The sequence below is a fragment of the Brachycentrus maculatus genome, unplaced genomic scaffold (genome assembly GCF_059751285.1).
Source record: "Brachycentrus maculatus isolate JH-2025_06_01 unplaced genomic scaffold, ASM5975128v1 h1tg000007l, whole genome shotgun sequence".
In the NCBI taxonomy this organism is placed as follows: domain Eukaryota; kingdom Metazoa; phylum Arthropoda; class Insecta; order Trichoptera; family Brachycentridae; genus Brachycentrus; species Brachycentrus maculatus.
In genome coordinates, this window is record NW_028280762.1 from 3,020,050 (window position 1) to 3,032,247 (window position 12,198).

General features: G+C 30.8%; 1 pseudogene; it reads right to left on the reverse strand.

Moving 5' to 3' along the window:
• Window positions 1–3,954: 3,954 nt before the first annotated feature.
• LOC148313640 (sodium/potassium-transporting ATPase subunit alpha-2 pseudogene) lies at window positions 3,955–7,358 on the reverse strand (annotated as a pseudogene).
• Window positions 7,359–12,198: the final 4,840 nt, after the last annotated feature.

Genomic DNA, 12,198 nt, shown 5'->3' on the forward strand with positions numbered 1-12,198 from the left:
TAACTTTTTAATTGAACATTCTGTGTAATTAAAATCGTGCTTAAATCTTATGGCAATTAAACCATTGAAATAAGTTCTTCAAAAATCTTCGACCGTAAGGAATTGCGCGAAGCGTAGATATTTAGGAAAAAAGTGCTGTTACTGAATATCTTCAAGGGCTATTAAAAAGAAAAGCGTGATTTAAAAATAATAAATTTCATTTTTATAACATAATAAAAATAAAAATAAGACGTTGCAGTAAAATATGTGTCATTTATTTATTTACTTATGTGTTTTTAACAATAATTACCGAATTATTATAAAGATAAGACTTCATACAAAACCAATGAAAATTGTGTTTAAAAATGGCTTGCAGGCATTGGACTATTACTATTGTCCGTTTAGTATTTTAGTCAGTCAGTTAGTAAATACAGAAACCATAAGTACTTAAAATGAGACAGTTCTAAATGCGCAGTCACATCGAATTGCAATAAAATTTATAGCAATTTGATATAACAATTTGTGAAAATATGACAATTTTCAATACAAGTTTAAGTTGATATAGCTGCTAAGAAAAAATGAGATTGGACAGGTCATTTTTAATATCAAGATGAGAAGATTTTCTTACATTCATCAGAAAATCACTTTTCTTATACACATTTTAGGAGATATTGTAAAAAAATGATTAATCTTATAAATGTGAAACAATATTTTGACTTATGAAATTAATCAATAAATGCTCAGGTAAGGAATTTGAATAACATAAGTGATTGAGCAAGGCTAGAGAAAAAAATCCACGTCATAGATAACAAATATTGTACACAATTTTTTTCCTCCATTAATAAATTATTAATCGAAATTAATTTTACTTAAGGAATCAATCAATTAAAGCGCAGCTAGGAAGTTTGAAAAACCACAGTCTGAAAGTAGTACGATTTTCAGAAAACTTACCTTCATTGATAACTTTCCATCTTCAAACGTCAATAAAGTTCTTCACCAATGCGAATTAAAAAACTTTTCATTATCCCGTTTTTAAACAAGTATTCAACGGTTGAGAACAATAGATTCACGAAATAAGCGGCCAATTCAGAAACTTTCATTTCATTATTAGTTTCTCAAAAAATGGAGTATTCTTGTACAATATTTCTGAGAACTAGGGACGAACTATGCTCCATTGATTAAAAAAATATTAATGAAAAACATATGCGTTGAAAAGTTTAAGGAAATGTTTTGCAAAAGTTATTTAGTTTCAAATTATTGAAAAATACCCTTACTTAATAAATGATTTTGGAGCGCTTTGTTATTTTTTTGGCAATATTATATTTTAAACGTTGTTTCGACTTTTATTTTTATTTCACTTAATTCTGAGAACTTTTGCACGTTTTCACAAGAACGTCACAATTGACCATTTTCAGTTGTGCATGTTTTCCGAATGTCCAGAAAATGTATTATATCCCAGCAAAAGAGGCAAATTTTTAACTTAATGTTTGCCCGCTACAGGGCAGAAAGTGTTGTTTTTGCATCTTGAAGAAAAGGTATTGTTTAATTATTTTTTTAAATATACCAAATATTTTTTCAAATGGAGAATAAACCTTCAGGTTTTACCTAAAAAGATCTGTTGCACAGTAAAAAGTTCAATATGTGGCTTGATATTTATTTTTGATACATTTTATTGTATGTTTAAACTTTAAAAACGTTCTCCTGAAAAATCAAGTTTTTTGATTTATGACGTTTTTGAAAGGAGTGAGCGATATTGCTATGAAACCATTATTTGTTAAATACAAGTCTATGAAAAAAAATCACAAAATAACTGTCTTTGAATGAGTTTCAAAGACAATAAAAAAATTATTAATTGGACACAATTAGAAATTTATAGTAAAAAAATTAAGCATACCTTTATACCATTTTTCAGTCCAACATGTTTGTTATATAAGTATCATTCCCACTTTTTATTTGAAATATGAATTAAACACTTGAAAAAAGTCTAGTACAAAATACGTTCACTATCTTATACCTAAGATAGAGCTGAAAATCAAGTTAAAATGTTTTTGAAAACATTCGTTATTGAGTGATAAATTAACGATATACTAAAAGAAAGAAAATCTACCAGTATAATTTCCCATGAGCGAAAAGTTTAAATTATATTTAATTAGAAGGTAGTCCTTGTATTCATGGATATCCTTGAACATTTCAAGGTCTTGTTAAATGAGGGGTTGTTGAAAGTTATGCTCGCCATTAAAGTCATGTGTGTATTATTATATTAAGGGTGTGAAGCGTTTAAGCTGCCTTAATCCAATTTAAGTAAGCAACTGTCGGCGGTTTTTGAGATGGATTAATTTCTATTTTATCTTGTAAGTTAGCTTACCTTTGTCGTAAACAAAAACAGTTTTAATGTGTTTTGCATCACGTTAAACTGTTTTGCGCGAAGTTTTGTTTGCGTATTACTCTGTCTTAGTTTAATTATGAAATGAAATGTTAGCAGAAGACAAATATTAATAACTCATAGCACTTAAATAAAATAAAAAATATTTTATTTAAGTACTATGGTTAACAATATTGGCAAAAAATAATAGTACGGTTATAAGGATATATTGTATATACGGTTATAAGGAAATATTTAAGATAATCGACACAAAAATAAGTAGATACATACATATATATTAGTATTTCAACAAAATCCACGGATGTTTATTTTAAATTCATTTCTAAGCCAGTGAAATACTCTACGTCACCAAAAATACATCTTCTGTTTAGAAATATATTTTTAATTGTACTATTAATTTAATAACCATTATTTTGGATCTGCTTTTTTAAATATATATATTTTTACTTAATTGACTGTTTATGACAAATTTAAAATTCAATACGAATAAAACATTTCACAAATACATCAAAATAATGTTTTTAATATGGGTTATTGACATCTCAACAACAACAACAACAACAAATAAGCAAGTCTGGGTACTTACAAGGCTTAGAACCTGTCACAGGCTGATTTAAGTGATCACTTTACACACATGTAATATTTTGCATGCTGCCCTTAATTGACAACCACTACTAAAATTTCAGAGCATTTCGAACCAGAGTTATAATAAAAATATATAATAGGAAAAAAAAATTATTTTGCTCCTCCTGGAAATTGAACCCGGGATCTCCAGTACGGTAGCCAAACGCACTGACTATCACACTACGCAGGGGGTGAGATATGAAAACCCTGATATCTTAGCAATATCTCAAAAGGTGCGATGCGAACAAAATACTTTTTGCAAATAGGGTTGTAATCCCATGTGTCCTATAAGGGGTTTCAGATTATACAACTTTTTTATACAGCCTCGATTTTACAACTTAGTTTATGCCTTACGCTATTTATTGTCTTAGTCTTAAAATAACTCTCGCTCGCATTTTTTTTAAATTACAGAACAAATTAAATCTTTCATGAAAAATAAAACTCTAACATAATTGAAAATCAATTCTTTTCAATTTCATATTTATTTTGTTTTTTTTTAATATATATAAATATATATATATATATATATATATATATATATATATATATATATATATATATATATATATATATATATATATATATATATATAAATATATATATATATATATATATATATATATATATATATATATATATATATATATATATATATATATATATATATATATATATATATATATATATATATATATATATATATATATATATATATATATATATAAATATATGTATATATATATATATATATATATATATATATATATATATATATATATATATATTTATATATATATATATATATATATATATATATATATATATATATATATATATATATATATATATATATATATATATATATATATACATAACTCATAATTTATTATTTTTTCCATCCAGTATAAAATCAACACACTGGCAGATGTTGATATATATAGTAATTAAAAAAACTAATTTTACTAGACAAACTGTTTTATAGTTATTTTTTTTAAGTATATTTTGAAGTAAAATATTATTAATTAACGAAACACAACATTAATCGATGACACAATCATTTATTTTAATTTTATTTTCAATACACCACATATGAATGAATTCAGAAAATTATTCAATTAAAAAAAAACGAAAAAATATGTGTTTAAAGTAATCTTCGAAATTGTAATGTAAATATAATATTTCTGACCTAACGAAAGTCAATACATTGTAAACTAGAAATACAATTCCCTTTCGACCCAGCCACCAGGAAACCTCCTTATCAAGTATTTGCGAAGTTCGTCGGCGAATACAATCAAGAAAAAGAACGGCAAAGGGGTCATCCACAGTACCCAAGATATAGGTTGCGTATATAAAACTTCATTAAAGAATGGAACATATAAAATAACACACGTAATGGCAATCTCAAAAACGATACCCGCATTCAACACTTGATTCGTCATTCCTTGAGCAAGAATGGATAATCTTCTTGTCTTACATATTATAAGGTCAGCCACTTGAACTACGACTACAGCGGCGTAATATGTAGATTGGGCAACAGTTTCCAATTTTTTTCTGTCTTCGTATGACCATTCCTGCCCATAAGAGTCCCTAAAATCGTTCACGGATACTGAATTCCATCTTATTCTGGTAAAAAGGAGATCGTTTGGATAAAATCCATAAGCCGCCATCGCTACAAAATAACTCGCTAATGCGGCAACCGTTTGAATAATTCCAATTTGAAAATACGTCATTTTTATTAAGTTCCAGGTCACCAAGTTATCTCTTTGTATATCCCTCGGAGGTTTCTTCATGATATCTCTTTCCGCTTTTTCGTAAGCCAAGCTGATTGCAGGCCACAAATCTGTTAGAACGTTAATGGCAATTATCAGAAGAGCATGCAGAGGAAGCGGAATGCCGATTGTAGCATAAAGAATGAATGGAACCATTTCAGGGAGATTGGAAGTAAGAGTAAAAGCAATGCTCTTTTTCAAATTGTCGAAAATAAGTCGTCCTTCTTCGACTCCCAAAATAATGGAAGAAAAGTCATCGTCTAACAAGATCATGTCAGCGGCTTGTTTCGATACATCAGTGCCGGTAATTCCCATCGCGATTCCGACATCAGCCTTCTTTAGAGCTGGAGAATCATTTACGCCATCTCCTGTCACTCCAACAACATGGCCAATTCTTTGACACGCTTCTACAATCAACAATTTTTGTTGTGGACTGGTCCTGGCAAAAGTAATTTCATCGACATTTGCAACAATCAAATCCAACTGCAACATTGTCATAGATCTCAAGTCATCGCCTGTAACCACAATAGCTTTGTAATTTAACGGATCTACTGTTTTAACGAACGTTTTAGGATCAGCGTTTGATTTGAAAGCATCATCGTAAGGCGTATTATTTTCCGGCGAAATAATTCCTACTTTTCTAGATATTGCCAGAGCTGTAATAGGATGGTCTCCAGTGACCATAATGACTTTTATACCAGCTGATCGGCATTTGGATATGGCATTTGGGACACTATATCTAGGTGGATCAATAAGCGATATAAGTCCCAGGAATCGAAGACCAGTCAGAGGAAAATTTGGGGTCTCCGAATCAAAATTGAAACCAACTGGAAAATCTTCTGGAGGAAGATACAAGTCACAATATCCTAAAACTCTCTCACCCATGTTTCCAAGTTCCATGCAAAGTTGTTTAACCTGTCGTAAAATAATGGGTGTCAACTCTTCATTACGTCCACCATTCCATATAGTTGAACAAATTTCAAGTACTATTTCAGGAGCGCCTTTCATGGTTAATAAATGATGATTTGAATTTTCTAAAAGGTGAATAGAAATTTGGTATTTTTTTACAGAATTAAATGGTATTTCGCAAACTTTTGGATTAAAATGACGCATGTTAGTTGCCCTGTGTTCCGATTCCATGTAACGGAGGACAGCGGATTCTGACGCATCGCCTTTAATTTTTCTAATAGAAGCAGGTATACTAGTATCTTCTATAAAAACTGCTCTGAGGCATAAACAAGCAGCTCTAATATACGGATTATCGTCAAACGAAAAATCGAATTCTCCATTCGCGTCGTAGATTTTTAAGTTAAATGATAGATGCGAGACTGACATGCGGTTTTCGGTAAGAGTTCCGGTCTTATCCGAGCAAATACAGGACATTGCTCCTAAAGTTTCGACAGATTGTAATTTTTTAACAAGGCAATTTTTCCTTTTAAGTTTCTGTGCTGTCAACGTCAAGGACGCTGTCAATGTTACTAACAAGCCCTCGGGGACATTGGCGATAATGATGCCGGTTAAATAATAAAATCCTGCTATCCAATTGCTTTGTATTATAGTTACCAATACGAAAAATATCCCACCCAGTATAACTGCTAAAATGGTGATAATTTTGATGAAGTGTTTAATCTCCAGAGCAATCGGCGTTTCTTCTTTTTCTACACCTGATGCTAGTCCGGCTATACGTCCTATGACCGTTCTTTCCCCCGTTGCTACCACTATCCCGCGCGCTGTACCTTCCGTAATTTGGCATGAAAAAAACGCCAAGTTCTTCGTCTCCAGGGGATTTTCGTGAGTGTAGAAAACAGTCCTCGACTGAGGTTCCGCTTCTCCTGTAATAGATGACATGTCGATACGGAAATTACTCACTTGAATCAGACGCACATCCGCGGGAACCACTTGGCCCGCTGACATTTCGACGACATCGCCAACGACTAAATCTTGGACTGGGAGTTCCTTGTGACGGCCATCACGGATTACATTAGCAGTTTGAGGTATCAAGTCGGAGAATCCTTTCATAACTTGGTAATTTTTAGCCTCTTGAAAAAATGCGAAAAATCCCGTAAATAGAGTTACAGAAATGATAATCGATCCTAGGTACAGATTTTCATTTGAATCTTCAGACTCATCCGCGAAAAACTGCAAGAAGTGTATGCCTATTGAGAGGAACGCAGCACACCACAGCATCATGGGAAACCAGCCAAAAAGGTTAGTCACAAATATTTTAAAAAGCGAAAAGTCAGCCACCCGTTTCAAAGCATTTGGTCCTTCGAGTTTCAAATGCTCAGCTGCTTTGGTCTCAGATAGGCCATTATCTTGGTTTGTATCTAATATTTTTACAAGCTGTCTTACAGTCAGGTGATGAGCAGCAATGTTACTCTCTATCTTCCTTGTCCTGTTGAGTTCTAAAGTACTTCTTCTGCCCTGAACGCTAAGGTATGAGGTAATACTCGGTCGTGACAATCTTCTGGGTCTACTAAAAACGCATTGCGTCATTTGACAAGTGCGTTCTTTAGATTCCCAATCACTGGGATGATTCAATCGAGAATGATGAGACATTTTACTTTGTAAGTAAGAAAATCACTAAATATCACATGACTCGACTTTGACACTTGAAAAAGTGGAAAAAAAATCCAATTTGTTTTATACATTCTTATTTTAAATACTTTAGATACTTAATTTGGATTTAAAGAGGGATTCGGGTAGGAGACATGAAAAATCGTTTTATTTTCAAATTAATCGATTGCAATATTTACAAATAATATCCCAATATCAATAGACCATATTTTTATCGTGTATGATTTATGATCAAGCCCGCGGCAATTTCGGTAGTGTTTCTCCAACAAATTTTAACAAAATATTGTTACTTGAAATATTTTAGAGTTACCTGCAATGATGTATCTGTCAATTTACGTGAACGAATGATTATCATATTTTTTAAAGCAAGTGAAAAAAAATCTCAAATTCATTTAACGATTGATTTCTGCTAACTTACTAACTTCAACGAGATGTCCCAGACTTAGGATAAAAGTAGACAAATTTCAGTGAAAATGTAATCTCCCAGACAAATGTGCGGCAAAACAGTGTTTGATAGGTGTACGAATGAATAAGGAAAGTATGGAAGGCTGAGATAAGCACACTATCGATACAATTACGAATGTTTTTCAAAATGGTTTGGACGAGTGAAACGAATGGATGAGGAAAGAACTGTTAAACAAATTTATGGAGCTATTGTTATTGTTATTAAGAACAAAAAAGACCGAAAAAAACTTGTCGTGATTAAGTATTTCGTATACTTAAAAGTGGTCCAGTTAGGGTATGTACACGGAGATACATGAATGTGGAAGAGTCTAATATTGTTTGCGATAGCTGAGTGTTGCTTCTGTCTACCCCTACCGGGAAGCGGCCTGATGGTTATTTAGTAAGTTAAACTGTATTTTGTTTCATATATCGCTAACTCCTTTCAACAACGTCATATATCAAAAATCGTAAATTTTCAGTGGTTCATGTTTTCGGAATGCCCAAAAAATGTACTATATCCCAACAAAAGTGAAATATTTTTGACATAATATTTACTCGCTACAGGGCAGAAAGTGTTGTTTTTGCATTTTGAAGAAAAGGTATTATTTTATTATTTTTTTAAATATTCTAAATATTTTTCAAATGGAGAAAAAACTTTCAGGTTTTACCTAAAATGATCAGTTGCACAGTAAAGAATTCAATAAGTGGCTTGATATTTATTTTCAATACATTTTACTATATTTTTAAACTTTAAAAACGAGCTCCTGAATAATCAAGTTTATTTATTTAAAACGTTGTTGAAAAGAGTGAGCGATATGTCAGAAGTTTAAAACGTTATTTAATTATTGATTTATCGAATTTATTTATATAAATTTACAGTTTGAGAACCATTAGTATGAGGAATGATTTGAAGTTGCAAGGGTTCCCACATCCGGAGATTCCGGATCCGAAGGAGGAAGTAGAGAGATAAGTATGAGAAGATATATACCTAATATACTTGCATATGAGATGCTTATGTCATGATACATACTTACATACGTAGTACATGTATTGCACACCCATGGATATGAGATACTTGTGTCAACGTAATTTATTTTCTATGAGCACTGAGCTTGGGGCGAAAACAAATACATCCCCTAAATTCGAGTCTGGAGCTTAGGAATTCTATTGAAACGAGGTATATTAGGTTGGTAGAGGTATTTTTTTTATTTGCACATAAAACTTTTTTAATGTATTTATTTTATTTACTTTTATCTCGAAACAAAAGGTGAAGTGTGTAAGCTTCCAAAGTTAATATGACATATATTGTATATGAATAAAATATAAAATATTTATAAAAATAAGTGCATAACGTCATTAATAAAAGATCAGATTACTTTAAGCAAACTAAAAAATAAACTTACATATTTATTTTCATCATATACAAAATAATAAGTAACAATTATTAATTATGTGCATTCGCTGAGTTTTTCCGTATTGAGGGCATATTTTACAATATTTATTTATAAACCTATATTAAAGATAATTGTTTAAAGTACACAATCAAATACGACATCATTAATGATGATTTTTAGAAAAACCTTTTAAAATTAAACTAGAATATTTTTAACCATTTCCATTATTGGTGCTCTTCTCCAACTAATTTTGACAAGAACCTTGGTTTAATATTTACTTATAAGATTCTTGTCAAACCCAGGAGAAAAAAGCCAAGAATGAAAATAATTAAAAACAAAATTCTAGTTTTATTTGACAATGTTTTCAAAAATACGCCACGAAGTGTCTGCAAGAAACAATCCAGAAAAAAAATCAGTTTTGAGTTTTGGAATAAGGAATTGAATGTATGATAAGTTATTATGACGAAGGCAGGAGAAGAAACTCGGCGTAAAAATATTATTGTTTTATGGGAAAAGAAATTGAAGGTAGGAAATAAGATACTATGTGCATGTAAGGAAAATAAGAATTATACACATTGTAACAGTTTTTTTTTGTGTGTGAAAAAATAAAGAAAATATGTTAACTTTTGTCACAGTTTTTCAAAAACGTTTGGTGTATACCGATTTCCTGTGTCAAAACTCTTTTCAATACCCTTTGCGACTTTATTGAGAGCTTCCTCCAAACACGGAAAAAACATCAAGATAAATTTAAAAGGAAAAACTTACCTGTCTCTATAACCGTATCGATGATATAACCGGGAGTCTTCGCGGTCGAATATTATTTACTAACACACATCAGTTGTTGAGTCTCAAAATGGATCTCACACAAAACACACTTACTTTTACATTTTTTAATCGAAATTAAAATTATTTTCAGGAAGTTGGTGTTTCGAAAATCGTCCGATAAGTCAAAGCGTTACGTGAATTTGAATTTTGAAGATTGGCAACATTAAAATTTTCACAAAATTTTGGTTGTCCAAATTCTTATTGACACATCTAGGTTACACCACTTAGGATTTGTTTTAACATTTGAAAATCTCAACATAGATGAAGAAGAATATGGAAGTATGGATATTCACAGGGCTTACGTCCTGTCATAGGTTGGTTTTACAATACACAACTAAGTGATCACTTTATACACATGTAAAATTTACCATTCTACCTATGATTGACAACCACATTACCCATTTTTTCGGACCTCATACATATATATTATTATTTACACTTTACTTCACGTGTGAGTTCGCGGCAGTATCACTGGTCGAATTGAATAAACCTTTTATTTAGCTGAGACCATTTTATTTTTAAATGTATGCAAGTTCCTTACCAAATTATTTTACTTACTGGGAGACGCCTGAAAACATGATTACCATTTTTTTTGTATGATGCTTATAATTATTACAAAAATTCCAAATCCTTAATCCCAATTAAAATACGAATATATGTATGGCTTCCAAAAATTCTAACTATTTAACTTTTATAAAAAAATTTAAAAAAACTATGCTGTGTTTTTAACTTTTATTTTATTTATCCGGAAATCGTTGTTACTGACATCATCGGTAAAGACAAAACCTTGTCAATGGTAATATAAATTAAAAGTGGGAAAAGCTTTATAGTTATTTTATTGTTTAAAATGCAGTAGAATCAAGAAATATCAACAAAGAACTAAAAATCTACTAAAAATGTATTTTATGAAATATGATTTTGTACATTTTTCATTTACTTTAACTTTATACTTGGCAAGTAGATATATAGGTTCATAAAATAAGGTACATTTCGACACTCGCATGGAATTTACAAGAATCCATTAATCTCTGCCAAAAATCAAACTTATAGCTTCTTATTCGACATTTCATTTATCTTGCTCAATTTCACACATCACCATTATCGAGTTTTGTCATGGGATAGCATATTCTCAAAGTGTTGATTTTTTGTATCGATTATCATAATGTCTCTTAAATGAGTTATGATTCAAGTTGAATCAAATATTTTAATTTTAATAAATATTTTTATTGAAGCTTATTTTAAACTATATATCTTCAAATTCTCAATACTATTATAATTTAATATTATTGTTTAAATCAAATTTTTGTCCACCTCCGTAGTTTAATGGTCAGCACGCTCGGCTACCGTGCTCGAGGTCCCGGGTTCGATTCTCAGGGGGGGGATCAAATAAATATAAGTGATTTTTTACTCTCATCTTTATTTAATAATACCTTGGACTGGCACTGGAAGCGGAGGGCTGATCACCTTTCCTTCATGTGTTAACGATCAAGATAACCCTGCGTTTATATGATGCAGTGCCCTGTGCACCATTGGGGTGCAGATAAGGGTTTGAAGGAAATGAATGTGTAAATAGTGCTTTGCTAATATTATTGTGTAAATAGTGCTATGGTAGTGAAGGGTAGTATTGTTTGCATGCTGTGGTAGTGATTGTCCTGACGAAGAGACCGGTACGTCTCGAAACCGGTAGACATAAAAATCTCAATGAGTGGTTATATTAATAACATTTTTGGAAAAAAATGATTTATTTATATGTATTAAAGTAACGATACCTAGTCTTAAATGTATTTTTTACTAAATAACTAACTAACCATCACGCTGCTTCCCCGCCAGGGTAGTTTAGGTTAGGTTAGGTAACATTTAAATGTTTTTTTTTTTAATTTAAATAAACTTTTTTTATTTTGTATAAATGTATTTTAATGTAAATATAATATTTTATAGAGTTTTCCACTTTAAAAGTAGACATGATGACATCTTCATTGTACACACATATCAACTAAAGACTAATAAATCCTTGGTAGTGTCCACAAACATAGAAAAATACTCGTTCACCAGCGCAAAAAACTACCAAAAGGAGCTCTCTAGTAGGCTTGGTAAAATGGACAGAAATTAAATGAAAAGAAGTAAAAATAATTCATTGATTTGCGCCTGATGAGAGTCGGTAATTATTAAAACGGACATTCTTGTTACCTTCATCTTCCTGGTT